This window comes from Mesoplodon mirus (genome assembly GCF_964341445.2).
Source record: "Mesoplodon mirus genome assembly, chromosome: 12".
Taxonomy (NCBI): domain Eukaryota; kingdom Metazoa; phylum Chordata; class Mammalia; order Artiodactyla; family Ziphiidae; genus Mesoplodon; species Mesoplodon mirus.
In genome coordinates, this window is record NC_138988.1 from 43,236,779 (window position 1) to 43,259,980 (window position 23,202).

Sequence of the window (23,202 nt, forward strand, 5' to 3'; positions counted from 1 at the left end):
GACATAACCACAGAGAGGTAACAGCCTGCCCCCTGGCTCTCTCCCTCCCACCATGCTTGCTAGAACTCTTCCCCCTCCGACCCCCCACCTCTCCAGTTCCCTTCTTAACTCACACTGAGCTCCCCTAGGACCCCACTGCCCTGCAGCATTCTCGAGGGAGACTGGTTAGTTCATCTTACTCCACGTACCTCAGGGTGGTATCTATGCTGTCCATGAGCTTCTAGTCTTTGTTCCTTCATCATTTTTGTACCCCCTGCCCCCCACCAGATCCAGCCATACTGCCCTCTCTCCCCATTTCTATGACCACTGAGTAGCAGGCACTCTCCTGCATTCATCAAAGACGTTGGTTCATGATCTACTTTATCTTGGGTCTCCTCCTACTTTCTGATCACAACCTTTTTTTATTGACATTTTCAATGCTTCTCCCCTTCTCTGAACTCCATTTGGACTCCCCAGGCTGCTTTCTCTTTGTCCGTGGCTGAACACTTCTTTCCATATCCAGATCAGATCCTGTGGTCCACCATTTTTCCCTTGTCCTTATCCTAAATACCCAGCATAGGTCAGTCTAGATGAGTATAACTCAGGTTTCTCTGAACCTGTACTGTTGAGGGGTGACGAGGAACATCAATGCCACTTAGGAATCATATGGTTTCCCTAGGCAGCAGTTTCTTCTAGTCTGATATTTCAAATACTGTTTGTCTTTCCTGACTGCTATTCCCCATCTCCCCTTCCAGTAAGACAATGACCACATTGCCTACCTCACGAAGAAAACACAGTTCCTTCAACTTCATGCCCCCAAACCTCCAACTTACCTGCAATCTACACCCTTCTATCTTCCCTCCTCCTGTCACAACAGGGAGAACATCACTCCTCATTCTGGCTAAGGCCAATCTTTTCCTTCTGTTTTGGATCTTATCCCCTCACTACCTCATTTCTCTTTCCTGACTTGTCTGCTGGTTCCCTCCTATCAGCAGTTAGAGATGCTCAAGTCTCCTTCAACTTTAAAAATTTTTACTTAGTACATAGCCCGTCCAGTTCTTCCCTCTTCTCTCCTCCCATTCTCTGCTGAGTTTCATAAAGGACTCATTTCCACTCACTGTCTCTGGTCATTCTTCAGTTTTAGCAGCTTAACATCTGTGTCCACTACCTCACTAAAATGTCTCCTTGCAAGGGCAGCAGAGACCTTCTTGTGCCTAAATTCAGGGAGAACTCAGTTCTTATCTTGATGGGGTTACTGGTTATTTTGACTACTTCCTCCTTCTTGAAACACAGTCTCTCCTCAACTGCTCTGACACACTCAATCTCCTTTTCCTCTCTTTCTCCCATATGTGACTATGACTCTAGGGGCTCTAAATTATGCTTTTTAAAATTCTGCATAATGATAATAATAATAATAACATCGATAGCACTGATAATAACATTTACAGAGATTCACTATATTCCAGATTCTGGATTAAGCAATTTGCATGCATTAATATATTAACCATCACTGTACCCTATGAGGTATTATCTCTAATTTAGAAATGAGAAACTAGAGTGGCAAAGTTAACTTTCCCAAGATCACATAGCTAATAAGTGGCAGGACAGGTACTCTCAATCCCAGGTCTGTCTGACACCACCTCCTGAGAGCATCTCATCCATACTCATGGCTTCAGTTCTCATGTATATGCAGATGACTCCTGAGTCTTTATCTCCAGCTCTTATTATGCCCATGGGGAACAGACCCAAATTTGGCATCTCCACTTGAATGTCTACTGGGCACCTCAAACTCAACATGCCTCAAACTGTACTTATTACCATCTCTCCACCCCTTTCTAGTACCTGCCTCTCTTCTAAGACTCTCTCCCTCTGTGAATGGCCCCCAATAGCCTATTTCTGTGCTTGTCCATAACCTAGCTATCATCATGATGTCCTTTGTATTTCATTCCCACATCCAACAAGACATCCAGTGCTGTTGATTCCATCTCCTTAGTATCTTCTCTCCATGTCTCTTTAGCTTCTCCATCATACTGGTCGTTAAATCATTGTCATCCAATGACCCCCTATGTATATTTGCTTCCTCTTTAGTCCTTTTTCATCTATTCTCCAACTGTAACCAAATGATCTTTCTAAAATGCAAATCTGGTTATATTATATTCTTATTTAAAATCCTTCTAAAGCTCCCTACAGCCCTCAAGATAACCCAAACTGTGTGCTTACCTCTCCAGCACTGTTTACCAGGCATACCATTTTTATTAGTTTCTCCTTGAGTCTGACCCATTCTTTTTCATTTTAAGACCTTTCCATGTTCTATTTCCTTTGCCTGAAGTTACTCCTCCACCTTGCTTTGCCTGATTAATCCCCTCTCATTCTTTAACTGTTGGTTTTCAGATAACTCTTCCATTTCTGACCCCATACGAAGTCTCTGTTAGGCTTCCCATTTTGTGCTGCTGTAACTCACTGTGTTTTCTCTATAAACCTCTGATTTGTAATTGCTGTTTGCTTTTCTACTTCCCTCACTAAATTGTAAGCTCAGTGAGGGAACACATTTATCCTGTTCAGCAATGATTCTCCAGGCCATAGCATAGTGTCTGGCATTTAGTAAATACTCGTCAGATATTTATTAAATGAATAGTGGTTTTGAGTTTTAGGAAAAAGGGAAGAGAAAGCACTGGTACTTGGATTGTGAGACCAGGGTGGGCAGAAACTGACCATATTCCAAGTTACTGGGGGAAAAATGTGATTTCTGTTCACTAACAACTTAAGGCCGGTGTTCCTAAAATCCACCCTGATTTGGATAAAATTTGTTCTTCAAGGTGGAAGAAGAACAGTGAGGGCTGAAACCTGGAGGTCTATGGGGGTAAGAGGTGTTGAACATTACAGAGATGCTATAGCCAGAAAGGAAGAAGAATAAAATCTGTCAGTGTCATAGAAGAGCAAGAAGAGAAGTTTTAAGAACTGCTGAGCCTTATTCTAGGGGTGGGAATGGTTTTAGTCATGGAGATTCATGGGGAGCATGAGTAAGTACCATGGGGTGGAAAGGATGTGACTACATTGCTTGATTTGCTGAAAGAGAGTGGTTGGGTATGGGTGTAACTACAAACATGATTAAACTAGTTATGAGGGCTACCCAAAAAGTAGAACCATGATAATAAGCTGCTTCAGGATTTGCTTCCATGACTTGGATGCCTGGTGGAACAGCAAGCATATTATCAGGATGTCACTAGGACTGAGAATGTGGTTGGACATTTCATGGGTGGATTGTGAATGTGACTAAGCTGGTGCTGAGAAATAGTAACCAAGCCATTGACACATCTGAGTGAAACTGTATTGTGCATGGTACTGAGAGTGTGGTTAGGCTCTTTAGTTAGTGTAATGAGCAACCTAGCTAGCTTTAGCACTAGGGATATTGCGGGGGTCTCTGTGCTAATGGGAATATGGAATTAACTGTCCCTGTTTTGAGGGATGTGGCCATATTAGTGAAGACTTAGAGCAGTCCCTAAAGTATCAGCATTTTAGATAGTTGGTGATACTTATATGTGTCTATCTGAGCTGTCCATTGCCCTGAAAATTTTAATTGTTAGGCATCTGATTGGAGCAACAGGGAAACTGGACATGTGAGTAAGCTATCCAAAGAAGAGATAGAATTTGAAGTAGCGATGCCACTGGGAAAGTGCAATAAGCTGTTTCTGGTGATGAAAGTGAGACCACATTATCCATGCTCCTGCCCAGTAATCAGAGATTGAGCCTCAGCTACCTGGGACAACAGAAAAATATCACTGAGTTGTCTTTGAAGTTGAATAGTCCTGAGTTGTCCCTGGTGCTAACGGAATGGGGCTATGGGAATCTTTGCTGAGTATAATTTACCTCTGAATGATTCAGAGATAATAGCTAGCTGATCTGTTGTCCAGGGATGGAGTACAACAAAAAGTATTTACAGTGTGGTGAAAACGACATACACCATCAGTCGTTGATGAAAGAGCAAGGCAATGCCTAGTATGCCCTTGAGCTGTCCATGGTGCTGAACAAGAATTGTGGGGATGGGTGAGAGAACTGAGTGGGAATGGCTTTCTACCAGGCTTGGTGAGTAACTGCTGTAGGGCTCAATGAGTGTGTCAGGCTATAGTGCTGAGAATAATCAAATTTCTGTGGGAGATAAAGTGGAAGAAAGGAGTAATTCAAGGAAGAAAGAAATGTGGAAGTTTGGGAGAAAGTGCCTAACAAGCATTTAATCAAAACATCTCTAACCAACAGAACAGAGATCCAAATGAAGCTGAAGAGGAGAAAAATATTCTTTTCTTAAGGGTCTTTGTCTCACAACCCCAACCCACTGAAAACAGAATCAGAATGAAGGAAAATATTTTTGTCAGTAAGGAAGAAATCAAGTTCCTCATCACCTGATCTGGAGTGTTATGGACCCAGGAACTCAGGATGGTGGATTGAGTCAGTTCTAGAGACTTCAAGTTATAATTAGTCAAACAAAAACAAAACAGAGAGGTAGGGCTTCCCTGGTGGCGCAGTGGTTGAGAGTCTGCCTGCTAATGCAGGGGACACGGGTTCGAGCCCTGGTCTGGGAGGATCCCACATGCCACGGAGCAACTGGGCCCGTGAGCCACAACTGCTGAGCCTGCGCATCTGGAGCCTGTGTTCCGCAACAAGAGAGGCCACGATGGTGAGAGGCCCGCGCACCGCGATGAAGAGCGGCCCCCGCTTGCCACAACTAGAGAAAGCCCTCGCACAGAAACGAAGACCCAACACAGCAAAAATAAATAAATAAAAGTTAATAAATAAATTAATTAATTAATTAATTAAAAAAAAAAAACAAAACAGAGAGGCAGTGTGGTTTTGTTAAAATAGCACTGGAATTGGAGGGAGGAAGCTTGGGTTCTGACACTAACTAGGTTTTTTTGAATTGTCTTACCCTCATTTCTATGAGTTGTGAACTGGAGATGCTAACATCTGCCCTGCTAATCTGACACTGTTGTTGGGAGAATCGAGTAATGTATGTGAAAGCATTTTGTAAGCTAAATGCTGTGCAAAGGCACAATGTAACTTTAAAATTTCCCACTATACATGTGACTTAATAGCCAATAGCCATTTAGCCTATTTCAATTCCATACCACTAGTTCTCAGCATACAAACTAAATAAACATTTGAGATCATTTACAATTAAACACAATATTAAAAACTCATAATGTTTCCACTTTATTTCTCCATCCCCCACCTTTAGTGTATGAATTCTTTTTAATATGGTTCAGCTGCCCAAAATAAAAGTGTTTATTTAATGAGATAATACAAATTACAGTATACTCAAGAATTTGAAGGGAATTCATGCTGTGGATAAGAGTTTTTATTAAAAACATATAGAATCTTTCTTCTTTCTCCTACTTCTATTACCCTCCCCAACAGAATTCCTATCCTCTTCAACAGGTCCCTATCAGAGCATATCATTAACAGACCTTCAGAATTCTTCTGTGAGGGAGGCTGACAAGTGCTGTGAGTTCTTATAGTTTTTAAAACATGATCAGGTATATTTAAGTAAGCTAGAGATTTCATGAGTGCTGGTGTCTTATGAAACTGGAAGTAATGCGATGGCTTTGACTCATTTTGAGGGTGATCTTGTGAGGAAACTAAGGTTTTGTCTAGTTAAGGACAGGTTGACTTTGCAGTAGGAAACATCAGGATTGGGTTTGATCATGCACCTGGTAGAAGTATTTCTCCCTGACATGATTGATGTGTTCAGTTTCCTTCTGGATGCAACTCCTGGAGGAATAAGAGGATTGCCTTTCATATTTATTTTGCTTCTTGACTCTCTAGGGAATGAGGCAACAGATCTGTGTTCTCTTGGCTACAGTCAAATATGAACATGGCCTTGTGCCTTTAAGGTTCAGAGGTTCTCTTCAAACTGCCATAGCCTGGAAGTGTTCAGCTGAGCTGCTGGAGGTTGCAGGGTGAGTCAGGAAGACTTAGTTCTTTCTCATTTTGTCAAATATTCAGAGATTCTTCCATTCTCTGTAATTACTAAAGGCTTAATGTGCATTTAGCTCTTTGAGGTGTTGTGGAAGATGAGGTGGTGCAGAGGAAAGAGCATTGGGCCAAAAGTTAGAAGACTGGAACCACAGCCACAGGTCTATAATAAACCTTGCTCAGTCATTGTATATTATCTTTCTCCGGATTTCAGTTTTCTCATCTGTACAATGAGGGAATTGGTCTAGGTATACACTGAGGCCCTTCCATCTTGACAAAAAGCCATGTTTCTTGCTCTGGGGGCCTTTCAGACTTCTCAGGGAGAAAAGAATCCTAACAATTAGGAAATAATTGGGAAAAAATAAGGGCTAAATTATGTGGTTCTGACCATGGAGTTTTTAAGCCATAAAGACAAGTGCCTGAAGGTTTTGAAGAAGAGCAGGACCAACCTAGATGAGAGAAACTGGTGAAGGCTTACTGTTTTTAGAGTGTTTTTATGACTGTATGTATCATAATATGAATGTCACATACTCTAGCTGGGAGAGGCACAAGTGCACTGTGGGCTAAGAGACCCTAAAGAATATGCAAATTCACACCCAGGCTGATGGCTCCCCCTGGAGTATTTTCTCTCTCTGTCTGGCCTTGGTTGAACACCTCCTGAAAGCAGTGGCACCTATATGAGGCCCCTTTCCATGAGGCAATTCTATGGCTGTTAATCTTCTTCTTAAACATTAATTATTTTAGAGTCAAACATGTTTCTCATGAAGAATAATCCCCCTTTTTCTTTGCTAGGTTTCTAAAGAAAATATATGCAAATTCTGACAGGTAGAAATGGGTTTTGGAAAAGTTTCTAAGGTAAGAGCACTGTGAATATTATGTAAATGCCAACCAATATAATGTAGCCCATCAGTTTACTCCAGGGAAGCAAAAGGTACTCAGAAAGTCTGGTGCTGCTGCATGGCTCTTGGCATTGAAGGAATCTTTTTTCCACAAATCACATTCTGATTTGGCCCTCAAATTCTGCTTTCAAATGGCAACTTCTGACAAAAATAGTGTGTCTCCTTTTAGGCCACTGATTAAATGTCACTTCCTCAGGGAGGCCTTCCTTGATGTTGCCTTTCTAAATTAGGTACCTTCAAGATGATGTCCCAAAGAATCCTTTCCTTTCCTGACACTTATCACAGTTTATAATTAAATTTATTTGTGTGTTTGTTTAATATCTGTCTGCCTCAGTCAATTGTAAGTCCTGTGAGGGCAGAAACAAATTTATTCTGTCCACAGCTCTGTGGCCCCCAGTGCCTGGTACAGTGTAAAGCATGAAGTACTGTCACTGGGTAAAAATGGGGTCTCAGTGAAATTGTCACATTTTAAAACCTATATGGTGCATGCTTAGTGTTTCAGATCTTTAAAATGCACTATGTGATTTCATCTAATATTTGATTTCTCTAAAATTTTTTAACACATTTTTACCTCTCCCTCAATATAATGAAATATTTTCCATTGGTTAAGAAACCGGTATGTAGAGAGGCAACATGTAATGGTTAAGTTCTTGGATTCTGGAGCCAGACCATCTGGGTTTAAATCCCTGCTCTACAAAATTACTAACTGTGGGAACTTGGGAAGTTTATTTAACTCCTCTGTCCTCAGTTTTCTCATCCATAAAGCAGGCATAATAAGAGCACTAAGAGATTATCACGAGAATTAAATAAGTGCTCAGAACAACGCTTATCTATAGTGCTTAGAGCAATGACTAGAACATATATTAAGGAAACATATATTAAGTTTGCTGTTAACATTAGTATTCCCCAAGGGAACATAATTATTAAGTAGTTGATCCAGAAGTGCTACACAATCCATCTGATTTCACATCAAAACATATAATCTCCCTGAAGGACAACTGTCTCTAGATGACAGGTAAAGACTCTGAGACCCAGGTGGATAATGGATCTCGCTCAAGTCCTCCAACTAGAAAGAGGTAGAGCTGGGACAACAACCCAGATATCCATCAATCATGCTGTCAGTTTCTCCAGGATTCCCTTTATCCTGCCCTCATACTGATGTTCCACAGAGCCAGGACTGGAATAGATGGCAGCAAGAGATATAGTGCAGTGTCTGGATAAGCACTGAACCAGTGGGCCAACCAGGACATTCCAAGCTGACCCCATTATTAACCCATTTCTACAGATAAGGCACTAAAGCCTTGAGGCTGACATAGCCAAGGTCAGAGCCTATCGGTGACCTAAGTCATTATTCTTATCTGTTCTGTCCAGAAGGTGAAGAATAAAAATATTAACACTGATTCTTTGGGGGGATTATTTTTGGTGATTTCTTTAAAATGAAGGGGTAATATATACATACACAAAGTAAGTAAGAGGCACTCATTTTAACTTTACAGTTTGATGATTTTTTTTAACATATGCAAACACCTGTGTAACTAGTACCAAAACCAAGATAGAGCACATTTCCTGCACCCCAGAAGACTCCCCCGTGTAACCACTCCTCTGACTTCTGTCAACAGAGTTGGCACTTTCTAGGTTTCTCTGATTCTTTGCCTATGTCTCCTCGCTGCACCCCTCCCTCCTCTGTGCACAGTAAACCCCCCTTCTCCATCTATCTAAAGCCCATCCACTATTCAAGGCCTTCCTCTGCCTGAAGCATCCCTAATTTGTCCTGCCTGTCAGCTCTGTGAGCCCCTCAAACAATAATAATAGTAATAATAATAATAGTAATAATAATAATAATAATAATGCCACGACTCACTCCATCTCCCTTTTCCCTAGGACTGTGACTAATGTAAGGTCAAGCTCACATCTGCTGTTGCATACATGCTGGGCTTTGAGTGCCTTGGCCCTTCCCTACAGAATGTGAACAAAGCATCTCCAAGAGGGCTCCCCTCTTGTCACCTCGAAGCCAGTCAGTGCCACGTGGCAGGGGAATACCTCACAACATGGGTCCCTGCTTCTTGTGCTAGTAACCAGCTATATGACCTTAAATAATGGGTGGGCTTTAAGAATAAGTCACTAAAACTGAAATTCCAGGTCTCAGCTTCTTTATAAAATGAGGGCATTGGACTAAATAATACTAGAAATAGTAGCTAATAGGCTGGGCTAAGTCCTTTATACATACCACTGTTTAAAATTCACAATCATCTTGTGAAATAGGTATTATTATGGCCATTTCACGGTTGAGGAAACAAAAGGAAGGGGGAGAGTTGCCTGATGTGCTAATAAATAGCAAAGCTGGGACACTACCCAAGGTCCAGCTCTGTCGGCAGGCCTGTGCTCTTAGCCACTGTTCTCTCTACCTGCCTGTGGTCACTGTGACCTCTTTCTGCTCTTCTGATCCAGTTCATGAAACATGACTCTAGTCCTCTCTGGAGCACCAGGGGAAAGCATGATAATGAATAGCAAGGAAAGAAGAGTGACCATGGGGGTCTAATGAGCAAGATGGACCAAAGTGACATCTTCCCCAAGGACAAAGAGTTCTAAGCTCCCAGAATTAATACCAGCAGGCAAGGGAGAGAACACATTTGCTTGAAGCAGGAAGGTGAGAAAAGGTGCTACTGTATTTGAATTTTCTTCCCAAATGATCCAGAACCCCAAGCCATGATTTTTATTCAGGAAGCACTTACTGAGCTGTTAGTGTGTACAAAGTTGTGATGGGGGTATACAAATCAAGGATGCTGAGATCCTGACATTCAGAAACTCACACTCTGGTGGGCGCTGTAATAGGGGGCATACACCATACAAAGAAACATAAATGAAACAGTGAGACAGAAGCAGAGAAGAGGAAAGAGGGCCTTAGGGGAGAAAGAGGTCTATCCAGGACTTTGAAGGACAGGTAAGATCTGGGCAGGAAGTGATTATGCAGAAAGGGCAAGCCCTCTAACGAGCAATGTACCAGAAAGGGCACAGCAATTGCAGAGGAGGAAGGGATATTGTTTCTTTCACGGGCCCAGGAGGCATGGACTCCAAGCTCATGGTATTGGTTTGTATGTGGGACCCAGGACAGGTCTGTTCTGGGGTGGAGCGGGTGCTAATGGGAACCATGGGGCTGCTGTTCATAAGAAAGCTGATGTCTCAGGAGTCTTTCTGCATGATTGGGCTCTGACACAAGGGAATGCACACCCAGAGTCAGTGATCAGTGCTTTTTCTCCTCCTAGAACAGCATTTCTTTTGCAATATTTGTTTGTGAACGACTCTTTATCCACCATTTACCATTACAGACCCTTCTCTTTTTCCATTTCCTTCTGATGATGGTTTTCTTAAAACCATTCTTGCAAAGATCCACTTTTATGCCTGGGGCAAAAAAAAATGCTGATGTTTCACATTAAATGCTTGTTCATTACTATTATTATTATCATTATTATTATTATCACCAGTATTTGATTGCTAAGTGAGTGGACAGGGAACCCGTAAATTACTTTTTAAGACCACTCTAAAATCCTCCTAACATTTGAAACCAACTTTCTGCTATTTCAAAACAAATTCTTCCATCAAACTGAAAGCAATTCATTTCGCACCATCATTTTCTCCTCCCTCCCATGTCATGCGGCTGGAAAGCTCAACCTTTAGGCTGCTGTTACTCAGAATACACACGTGGCATTGCTTCTGCCTGCTGCATTTTGCAAGTCCAGGAAAGCCAACTCAAACTACATTTTAAAATCATAGCAGACTTTTCTCTCTTTTTCTGGTACTGATCCAATCAGGTAATCTCAAAGAGCAAATCACGATCAAGAATCAAATGTACACTAAGTGCCCTTGAACTATGGGAGGAAAAAAAGCCAAAGAAAGTCAGAACCATAGAAACTTCTGAATGGGTCGTTCTTCTGGATTGCAGATTCAGGGCTAAAAACGAAGTAGAGGTGGCTTTGGTTCGACCTGTTGTCAGCTTTCTGAACATGTATGAATTCTCCCTGAAGCTTGGAAAACATCCTTGGTCACCCGGGTTTGTCTTTTTTCACCACAATCTTAAAACAAGCATTCCTCAACCTTGTTGCCCATCAGAATGTTCTGGAGAGCATTGAAAAAATTATAGATTCTTAGCAGTCACTCCTAGACCTTCAGACTCAGTAGGCCTCGAGTGGGTCCCAGGAGTCTGCTTCTAAAAAGTTCTCCCAGTTATTCTGATTTGTGACCAAGAGTGGAAACCACTGCTTTTAACCTTACTCGTATTTCTCTAACAAGAGGACTTGTTGCCTAAAGTTTGAGGCAACGCTTATCTCTGAAGGAGTGTATCACCTCCTACCCAAAGACCATGCATTCTCTGCTTTCTATGGCCATTCTTATTTAAATTTTCATCAATACTACTAGGATATTTGTCCTCTGTTACCACAGCTTTGGTAAAATTTCTGAAATTACATTGGCTACTAAAACATCTCTTTATATCAATGTGACTCTTTGAAGAGCATAAGCTTGACATTAATGTGGCATATATATTTGATAGTTTTTGGATTTAGCCATATTTTTTCCCTGATTCTTCAGAGGAAGGGCAGCAGCAGAGTCTTCTACACAGATTAATTGTAACTATTTTCTAAGGACTATGGGTGTTTGGGGAAGGTCATGTATTCAAACAGCCTATAAAACATGCTTCATTTTTGGATCATGGACAAAACCTATAATTCTTCCCATATCACCCCAAATCTTTACACCATTAGCCATAGACAGGCCCCCGAGTCCCACAGTCATACCTTTGCTGCTCAATCTTGATTGTCTTCTAGATGAGAGGTCACCTCTTCTACCCCAGATCGCCTCCACTGGAAACCATGAGCTCCTGGAACATACGTTCAGCTTAACATCAAGCATGGTAAGAAGACACTGACCGACGTCTGTTCTGCCAGGAGGCTATGAGCGACTCTGGGAGGGGAGGCAAGTCCAGGACCCCCAGTTTTGCGAAGACTTACACTTGTTTGTCCTCAGGGAGGTGGTTCAGCCTGTCTGCTGGGAACCTCACTGTCGTTCAACTGGAAGTGCAAGGAATCCTGCTTTCTTGGGTGTCATTCCCTTTTCCTGTCACGAGATCCACCCTGGCTGCTGGTGCTCCAGAAAGTGTTCTCCTTGGATGGAGGCAGGGCGTGGGGAGGGGGTGGGGAAGCTTATGTGTGATTAGATGGTAAAGTAACAAATGTGATTTTAAATGATCTCATGGGAAATGCTGAAACCCAAGGAAGCAAAGAAGCTGCACTTTAGATCACAGTGCCTCTGGCATCCACAATAGCCGCCCAGGCTGGAGCAAGGCTGCCTTGAATAGCAGGACAGGCAACTCCCCACCGTTGACCCCAGAGAGCAGGGCTGCATGGATTCACAGGGTGTCTTCCTTGTCTCTACATTCTGCCTCCAGAACAAACACTCACATTTATTAAAATGTTTTTGTTCCCCCTCCCCAACTAAAACCTTAAACATTTTAAATATTTAATTGAAAAATGTATTTGAGTAATTTCCCCATTCTTCATGTATACTTAGAAATAGATCAGGTCTTATGAAAGAACAGTTTGAAATGAAATTACCAAAAAGGCCTAAGACCTCAGATTTGGTAAAAAGAAAAGAGCAGGAGAAAATAACCTGTCGACATGGCCATGGACCAAGAGGGAGGGGGGAGTGAAGCCAAGGGGTCCCAGCCCATCTTGACTACTCTGAGGCTGCCTGGTTCACCCTGGGCTGGCATGGGAGTCATTTCTCAAGGCCAGTTTATATTGCAAGAAACTGGCTGGATGTTTTATTGCATTATAACTTCATTTACACAAAATTTCTCAAATCAAACAAAAAACGGCTTTTTCAGGTCAGGATTCAGTTCTTATGAAGTGCTGGTCCCCCCCCTGCAGGAACCAAAACTTTCGAAGGGACAGGCCAAGAAGGGCCGACACCCCTGTTCTAAGGCATAGCTTGTAGAAAGGCTGGAGGCTAGAGGGTTTGGGCATCACAACAGCTCCGTAGGTGTAGGGAAGCAGGATGGCACTTCTTCTGCCCCTGGCAACCTCTTCAAGATGCTTCTCCTGTGGTCCACCCAGGCAATGGCATCTGAACTGCCTGAACTGCCTCAAAAGATGAAACTTCCAAAGTATTTATGGTCGAATGACATGATGTCATTCCACCAATAAATGTCTGGGATTTACTGCAAAATAACTCAAGAGGGGAAGGGTGAAGATGAAACAAGATTGACCATGAGTAGATAATTGTGGAATTGGGGTAGGTAAGGATTTATTACACTATTCTCTCCAGTTTGGTGTATGCTTGAATCTCTATGACAAAAAGTTTTTAAGAAGCAGACTCAAAGATATAGAGTAGCTACCAGTGGGAAGAGGGAAGGAGAGAGGGGCAATATAGGGGTAAGGGATTAGAAGTACAAACTATTTGTATAAAATAAGTTTACAAGGATATAATGTACAACACAGGGAATATAGCCAACATTTTATAATAACTATAAATGGAGTATAACTTAAAAAATTGTGAATCACTATATTGTACACCGTACATCAACTATACCTCAATAAAAATTTTTTTTACGTTTTAAAAACAAGTTCATACAAAGGCATTAACAACAGGCTGTTATATTTTATGAAAATATAAAACTATTCTAGCTATCTGCAGAGAATATTGTCTGGGAGGTAAGACACCAAAAGTTTATGTGTTTGTATGTATATTGCAGAATTATGAGTAATTTTTCTTTTTTCCTTTTTTTTTAACTCTCTTTGTATTAAAATTTTTTTTCTACAACAAACACGGTACTTTAAGACAATATTTGAGGACCATGGTTAGGGCTCCATCTCCCAGGATCTCTGCTTTGCAAGTCCTGGTCTGGTGAGTAAGAGTGAGTGGCTGGGAGCAGGGAGTCCTTTCATTCAGGACTGAGCACCATTATCACCACGTGTCAGAATCTGCACAGCAAGAAAAGGGCTGCTCTCTTCTTTTAGAAATCACCCTTTTCCCACTTTCTTTCCTCCTCCCAGCTGATAGCCCGGGCTTCAGAATTCTCAGAAGCGGCATCGTCTGGGGAAACAGCTCTGGGTTGGTATCAGGGAAGGTGGGCTCTGCTGCTGGTACGTTTGTGTCCTTGGACAAGTTATCCAATTTCTCTGCACCTCGTTTTTCCCACTGCCACTCCACCACTCTCCAACACACTCTCCACACAGCACCTGGGATGTTCTTTATGATAGAATCTGATCAGAAAACACCTCTGCCGAAAACCCCTTGGCTGCCCATCGCTGTTACAAGGAAGTCCCAGATCCTAGAAGTAGCTCATGAGCTCTCATGATCTCTTAGTCTCAGGGTGACAATCCCTCACCTCACCCCCATTTCCATGACCCAGTGGTACTGGGCCACTTAACAGATGCTTGAACACACCACAGTCTTCCAACTCGGAGACTCTGCAGATGTTCTTTCTTATTTTCTTATATATATCCTCCCTTTCCCTTCACTTACTCATTTCTAGTGATCCTTCTTCCTCAGACTGAATATTACTCCCTTGAGAATAGATCCCTGACTCTCCAAACCAAACTCATGTTATACCCTCATATGAAGTTTTTCATTCACTCAACACATATTTATTGAGTACCAACTAAGTGCCAAGGGCGCACAGTCTAATCGGGAGACAGACATCGAACAAATAATTCTGAAAATGACCACAATAATGTGCCTTGTGAGGACGTATCCCATGAAAATACAAATTCAGACAGACAACGATCAGTGACTGGCTCCCCTCCTTGGCGGCTGGCTTACCCTGGTCACTTGGTGAGACGTGATAATGCAGCACACATTCTACATGACTGAACTTTTTGGGCCTCGCATAAGGCCTGATGACAGGATTTTACTCTGTGACCAATTTATATCACTGAGAATATAAAGCATTTCTTCAAGTCATTTGTTCAATACCTATCTGCCCTCATTGTGTATTTACTTATTTTACTAGTGCTTCAAAAGAACCTATGATGTGTCTTTGTTGAGTGCTAAGCTTATAGAAATGAAAAGATGAAGTTCGGCTCCCATGGAGCTTACATTCTAAATTGGGGGGAGGGGGCGCAGAAAATAAGAAGCTAAGAAATTAGTGAATGCATTATGTGATGTGATTTTAAGATTTTTTAAATTGTAGTTAATTTACAATGTTGTGTTAGTTTCAAGTGCACAGCAAAGTGATTCCATTATACATATATATATATATATATATATATATTCTTTTTCAGATTCTTTTCCATTTTAGGTTATTACAAGATATTGAGTACAGTCCCCTGTGCTACACAGTAGGTCCTTGTTGTTTACCTATTTCATATATGGTAGTGTGTATATGTTAATCCCAAATTCCTAGTTTCTCCCCCACCCCCCACCTTTCCCCTTTGGTAACCATAAGTTTGTTTTCTATGCCTGTGAGTCTGTTTTTGTTTTGCAAATAAGTTCATTTGTGTCATTTTTCTAGATTCCACATATAAGTGATATCATATGGTATTTGTCTTACTCTGTCTGACTTACTTCACTTAATAGTTGCATCCACGTTGCTGCAAATAGAATTATTTCCTTCTTTTTTATGGCTAATATTCCATAGTATATATACACCATGTCTTTACCCACTCATCTGCCGATGGACATTTAGGTTGTTTCCATGTCTTGGCTATTGTAAACAGTGCTGCTTTGAACATTGCGGTGCATGTATGTGATGTGATTTATAATAGAAATAAATATTTCATCTCCCTGTTTCTGGCACAGAGCTCCTGAAACCCTTGAAATTTCCTAAGTGATGAGAACCATAAAGGTGTCTCTTGCTATGTTAATGAGGTGACTTTTGGAGTGCACCTAAGGATGCGGCTGGTTGCAGGGAGAACCATCTATGTATGAGAGGACTGGAACTTTTGATCTCACCCCTTAACCTCTGGGGAGGGAAGCGGGCTGGAGATTGAATCAGTTCCCAGTGGCCAATGACTTAATCAATAGCGCCTCTGTAATAAAGCCTCCATAAAAATCCAAAAGGATGGGGTGGGTTTGGGGAGCTTCTTTGTTGGTGAACACATGGAGATTTGGAACAGTGGGGCTGGGAGAGGGCATGGTATCTCCATGCCCCTTCCCTATATCCTGCCTTGGGTATCTCTTCCATCTGGCTGTTCCTGAGTTATATCCTTTCATAATAAACCTGTGATCTCGTGAGCAAATGGCTTCCCTGAGTTCTGTGAGCCATTCTAGCAAATTAATCCAACCCAAGGAGAGGGTGGTGGGAACCCCTGCTCTATAGCCAGTTGGTCAGAAGGGCAAGTGACAACCTGGGCTTGCAATTGGCATCTAAAGGGGAGGGCAGTCTTGCAGGTCTGAGCCCTTAGCATGTGGAATCTGATGCTATCTCTGCATAGATGGTGTCAGAATTGAGTTGAATTGTGAGACACCCAGCTTGTTGGGTGTCAAACCAGACTTGCTTGTTGATGTGAGGGAAACCTCCCCCCACACACACGTTGGACCTGGGTGCTCACTTTTAGTGTATTAAAGGAGAATTATTTTCCAGAAAGTAACATATTTTGCAAAGATTTCTTTTGCTCTAGACAACCAGAGAATTATTTTTCACCCCCTCTAACTCAATCTCCATTTCATCCCAGGAACCTTCCTTTCCTCGGTAGACACCCAAGGAGGCCTTCTTCCCCAGTAAGTTACTACTTTCCTTCTGTGTTTCATATATCTTGTGTTCATCGCCCTAAGAAGTTTTATCTGTGCTCCTTGAGAAAAGTGTGGCTGTCTCTTCTGGCATGCTTCACAGTGCTGGCCACAAAGTAGGTCAACAAAAACCCTTTCTGTGAGCCTGGGAGTCCCTCCAGGGCAGGGTCCAGGACTTATCCTGGGTCTCCAGCCCCTGGCACCACGCCTGTCTGGATAGAGAGGTACTAAGTTCAGGCTAATCGAAGGAATAAAGGAATTGTTCCTTTTAATCCATTAGCGAGTTGTCATGCTTTCATTTATCTAATTGTTTTGAATACAGATGACGTTTTTAGCCTGCTATTGCACCAATTCCTTACATGGTCGAGGGCTTTGTAGCTTATACTTTACTTTCAATAATGATACTTGATGGATATCTGGTGGATCAAATGGCCCTTGTTTTACATGTGGGGAGACTGGGCATGGAGAGGTTGACCCCCAGCTCTGAAGTATGAGGACAAGGATGAGAACACAAGGTCTCCCACTCTAAGGCTCTTGACACCACACGTTCCCCAGATGTGATTCTTGCCTCCGACAAGCCAACTCTTTCAGGCAGTAACCATCCCCAGGAATCATGGCAGTGGGAGAGAGTCATTGCCACTTTCTTGGTCCCTCTGCTCTCCGTGCTCCTCCGAGTCCCAGCCCGTGATGTGCCCTGGACACAGACTGAGAGGGTGAAGAGGAGCCCAGGGGTGAGGGCACTCTGTGGAGTCTGGCCTTCCTGTCAGAACTCCAAATACCAGGGAAAGAAGAGCAGCTTGGTTTCCATGGCGACCTGCCCACCCGGTTCCTACAGCTGCAGTCCCTCTGGTCCCCTGAGGTGAGGGCTGCGGGTGACCCGAGCCAGTCCTGTGCCCACGTTGGCTCCCGCCAGGTTCAGGCCCGAGGCACGCTGTTCATTCTGAGCTGGAGCTTTGCCTGACACGGTTCCCATGGGGACGGCGGAGGGCACACGCTGCCTGCAGTAAGATCCCCAGATCAGAACTGCCCTGCAATTCAGGCAGCTCCTCTTAAGCTCAGAGACTTTGGAAGAAAGACTGAGTTTCAGATGCCTTAGTCCTTTAACCCACCCCTCAGCCGAAGGTGGATTTAAGAACTTGGCCCGGTGGGGCTGTTTCATGTACAGGGCATTCCCTCTGTGCCAGGGCCTGGGGACACCAAGATGACTTGAGGCACAGTCCCCACCCTTAAGGGGAGCGAGCAAGACAGTCCATCAAGCTGGCAATGACAGTGCATCGGGGGCGAGCAATGTGGGACTAAGAACAAGAAGCCGGAGGGATTGCTCAATTCTGGGAAACATTTCAGAAGGGGAGCAGGAGGCATCCCAAACAGAGGGAGGGGCTCCTGCAAAAACGTAAGAGGAAAGAATATGCTGTATGAAATACCAAAGTTCCAGGTGTTGGGGAAAGAGTTGAGAGGAAGCTGCACGGCTGGGGTATGGGCAGGAGCCCCGCACTGAGCCCAGCTCGGGCTGTATCTTATAGGGAAAGAGGAATCATTTTACACAGGAAAGCAACATGGATGGACTTAGAAAGGTCACCAAGGATGTTGTGAAGGGACCGATTTAAGGAGGAGGAGATTAGCAGTGGGGAGGACAGTGAGGTGGCTGCAGAAATTCTGGTGAGGTCGCAGACGCTGGTGACTAATCTTTCAAAGTCTGGGGCCTCCTACCCATCAGGTGTGGCCAAAGGTGTCAATTCTGTACCTTCGCGTGGAGATGGCAGGAACCAGGAGCCGGGAGACGTGGCCGTCAGCTGACAGATGCCTCGCCCACCTCCTGCCACAGGTCAGGAAAACTCTCAGGGAGGGAGGTCAGCCTACAGAAGACAGCCCTGGGTCAGCACCTGTGAGGAAGGGGTGGTGGCAGGATTGGGCAGGAGGAAAGGCTAGCTGTGATCGACCCATGGGCAGCTCTGGAACTCAGATGCACATCAGAGGCGTCCTACATCAGGCAGGTGGCCAGGTTTTTACACACCCCCCATAGTGGGTCGCTAGAGGTGGGCCATCCCCAGAAGAGCAGGACCTGGAGGCAGCTGCCGGCCGCTGAGGTTGTCCCAAGAGGTGGGAGCTGCCTCCACCTCCAGCACTGCCAGAGCTGGGTGGTGGGTCCTCAGTGCAGGGGACTTGTGCACAGTTCATACCTCGCCCACATCTACAACTTCGTCCTGGGCAGCTCTCCCAGTTGGAAAATTGATGGGTCTGGAGTAGGAGGTCTGGAAAGTCCTCTCAGCCTTGGTGCCTCCCGAGTCAAGGAGATGATAATAACGGCAAAAATAACTAACATTACTGAGTGCCTATGACATGTGTGCAGACTCCAGGCCTTCACACTCTACTTATATCATCTCGTTTCATCCTATGAGATAGGCACACCTATTATCCCACTTTGAAGAGGAGGTTGCAAACGTCAGAGAGGTGAAGTAAATGACCAGGTCCCCAGCACCTAAGTGGCAGAGTCTGGCCCCTGTGCAGAGTGTCTCACCTCCAGGTGGAATGGCCTCCTTCATTGCAGCTCCCACAACTGCGCTGGAAGATTGAGGGATGACAATGTGACAGTCATGCAAGTGCAGGCCAGTCCATGAGGTGTCGCTACCTGCCAGGAGCCCCAGGTACCAGGGTGAGGCTTACAGCACGCCTTCCCCAGCCACCTACTGCCTACTCAAGCATCCATGGCTAGGGCCTGGGACTGTCCCTGGGGCCTAGGGAGTGGAGCAGTGACACGTAAAAGAAAAGATACCCTCACTGAGAAATGCACTTGTCGGGTTTATAAGCAGAATTCCATTCAGTCAAAGTGGAGGAGTGGGGAGCCAAGCACTGAGGACCTGAAATGTAACTCACTTGGTAATCTTCCTCCAGTGCCTGCATCCCCTTCTCTTCCCTTGTAAACACTGCCCGTGAGGTGGACTCTGTTTCTCCTTCTCCACCTCCTGACAGCTAATTCTTTAGCAAGATGCTCACCCCCATTTACTGAGCGGCCAGTACAGGCGAGGACTTGTGCCCAGACATCATCTCACTCTCACAACAGCCCTGAGAGACAGAGGCTGTCGCCTCCATTTCATAGAGGGGTAAATAGAGCCCCAAATGCAATAAGTCACTCGCCTGAGTCACACAGCCATTGCGGGATCTAACTAGTCTGTCTGCTCAACCGTGGTGTTGAGGGGATTGAGAGAGGGTTCAGGTAAAGGGGCCAGGATTAGAGAAGGATGTAGTCTTGTGGGCTACAGCAGGAAGGAGAGGAAAGTCATGCAGAGCCACTGGGATGTGGGGCCTGGTTGTTCCGGAAGCCATGGCAAGGTGAGCTTCAGAAGCAGAATCTTGAGAGGGGGAGTTGGAGTTGTGGGCAAAGGGCAGTTTAGATGAGCTGGCTTGGTGACCATTACAGGGGGTCTAAGAGCAGGTTTAGAAGGCAGTGCTCAATGGCACCCCACTGGGGACTACTCAGGACACCTGGTCTCCTGTGGCTGAGTCTCGGGGTTCCTTGGTGTAAAATGGCCAGGGAGGTGGCAGTAGGGGAAAGGTGAGATGGGATGGTTTAGAGCGTGGTTCTCAAATCTCAGTGTACATTAGAATCACCTGGAGGGCATGTTCAACTAGATTCCTGGGCTCCACCCCAGCAGTTCTGACTCTGGTGGGGAGGTCGGGGGTGGGTCATGTTCTCTGTTCCTAACACGCGCAGGTCCCGGCCCTGCTGTGAGGAGCACTGGTTTGGTGGTTTCCACGGGCCCCTCCTCCCCAGCATCCGGCTTTCTGAGACTCTGAGATCGGCTTCCCAAGCAGGGCCCCTCTCCCAAGGGCTGGCTGCTGTTGACTCAGGCAGGAGAGAAATGACCCTCTTGCTCCAGGAGCTATGACTGGAAGTAGCTACCATTTTCAATATGCTTTTTGTGCAGACTTTACAGATAATAAGCCTGGATATCAGAGAGGTAGTCCCAGAGGTTACACAGCTAATAAGTGCTAAAGCCAAGATTAAATCCTGGAGCTTAGCTGAGACCCAAGGGGATAAGGCATAGGCACTAAGGAGGCCCTTCAGGACCTGGAATGCCCATTGCTTTATGGGAAGGTATAACAGGATATTTGTTTGGGAGGTCTGGGGTTCTGCACGCCTGAGATTCATTGAACCACGTCCCACCAAAACTCCTGAGATAGGAAGGTGTCTGGGATGAAAGAGGGACAATTTGCATAGTGTCTAGGAGTCATCTGGGAGGAAATGGATCGATACCATCACTTTTCCCCTGGGTTCCAAGTTGGCTGGATGAACTAAGTACAGTGAACTCACCATTGAGATTCTTGAACTTTGTATGAGCCAGTGGCCCTGGGGAAGAAAGATCCCCTCACAGGGAACAGAACAGAGCTTGGAGTTACATGAATTTGAATACTAAAGGAAGTGTGATTTTATTTTGTACCCTGAGTTCCTTGCTACAATAGGATTGGATGGGGGCGGTGCTGGCAGGAGAAGTGCGCTGTTGCTCACATTATCTCTGAAATAGGTGCACATTCATTAAAATGACAATTGTTTTAGAGTCATAATTGATAACTACTTTCATAATTTCAAAGTAAGAGAAAAAAAATAGGTAGAAGAAAAGATGCCTAAATCAGCGATGGCAGTGAAATCAGAAAGCACCAGCCTGAGACAATGGCATTTCACTTTACAAAACACTGTTCAGAGGAGAATGCATTGCCTGATGTGGATTCAGTAGAAGTTGGCCGAAGAAATTCTTATAAGAAGAGAAAACATTTGGGATCTCAAACCTCTTAGCCCTCGGCTGGAGGAAAAACTCAGAGCTGGGATGGAAGAAGCAGGGTGTGCTCTAAGAGCTATGCCAGGCCCTGGAGAATCGGGAGCTCTGAATATAACTTAATCTAAATGGACAAAGGAAATACAGAATGGATGTTAATGGATATTTCAATCCAAGATGAAATATGAGTCCAAGGAGCATTTCAGTATAATATATACTTAATTGAAATGAACTACATATCTTAAATCAAAAATGATGTTAGTGATTCCATGCAGAAAGAGAATTGCTCTGTGACCTTCATTTTCTCACTCTCTAATGCTTATTTGGGGAAAGAACTGTTAGCTCAAGTTTTTGCTGAATAAATGATTGAATGAATGAAGTTGCACTGGTAGAGGAGGTTTCTGAAAATGTACTTTTAATAATGCAGTTAATTTCCTGTGCTTTCCAGGTTTTCTACAGTGAAAAGAAATTACTTCAATAGTCAGAATAAGATTAGAATTGGGTCGGGGACAGTTTCCTGTGAGGGGCAGTGAGATATCTACTCTCCCAGGCCAGAGATGGTGCCCTTCTGACCTGTGACCCAACCACTGGGAGAAAGATGAAGACAGGTGCTGGTCAGCAAGGCTGGGGTGGTGAACCAGCTGGGACTGAGTCTCTCTGTATCAGGAGTTGTGCATGGAGCTGGCATTCCAGGGGAGGCACCCAGATGACCTCTCCCTCAACAACCTCACAGTTTTGGCTGTGAAGGTTCATGCACTTGTCACATGTAATTCTAGAACAACCTGTCTGCATCTGTGGCCAATAAAACAGCAGAGCTGGAGCTGAGCTGAAGAAGGGCAGCTGGCAGATGGGTGGGAACTGTGTCTGTTGAGAAACAGCTGTTGATGCAAAGGAGAAAGGTGTATCCTGGCCCACAACCCCTCTCACTGGTCAGAAATGACTAGAACATGACAAACGATCTCAGATCTCCCTAGGGTGTGCTTCCTGGCACTCAGAGCAGAAAATTCATTGAAGGATTTCACTGGAGTGGGGGTCACGGCAGGCTGGACAGGCTGGAGCTTTCCTGGAAGGGGCAGGGTTGTATCTGGACTCCTCTGGGTGGGGAGGGTAGAGAGCGAGGATGGATGGAGACCCGGCAATGGACCAGCAGAGGGGCAGCCTCTCTGCCCCTCTGTGAAATGTCATTCACAGGAGTATCCTGTCCAGCAGCCGCTGTCAAAATTGCCAGGGGTGATCCTAAAATGTATAGTCCAGAGCCCTATTTCTAGAGATTTCTTCTTCTTCTTCTTCTTTTTTTTTTTTTTTTGCAGTACGCGGGCCTCTCACTGTTGTGGTCTCTCCCGTTGTGGAGCACAGGCTCCGGATGCGCAGGCTCAGCAGCCATGGCTCACGGGCCCAGCCGCTCCACGGCATGTGGGATCTTCCCGGACCGGGGCACGAACCCGTGTCCCCTGCATCAGCAGGCGGACTCTCAACCACTGTGCCACCAGGGAAGCCCTTCTTCTTTTTTTTTTTTTAGGTTTGCAGTTGATTCCAAGAAACTGCATTTTTCACAAGTACTCTGGATGATTCTGATGCAGCGTGTCAAGCATTAGACTTTGGATACTGCATTAGCGTGGGCTGTCATGACAAAATACCACAGGCTGGGTGGCTTAAACAACAGAAGTTTATTTTCTCACAGTTCTGGAGGTTGGGAAGTTCCAGATCAAGCCTGGCAGAGTTGGGTTTCTGGTGAGAGCTCGCCTGCTGGCTGTTGACAGCCACCTTCCCACAGTGTTCTCACCCGGCCTTTCTTCTGTGCACTTGTGATCTCTGGTGTTTCTTCTTCTTCTTATAAGAAGTCCAGTACTCTCAGGTTAGGG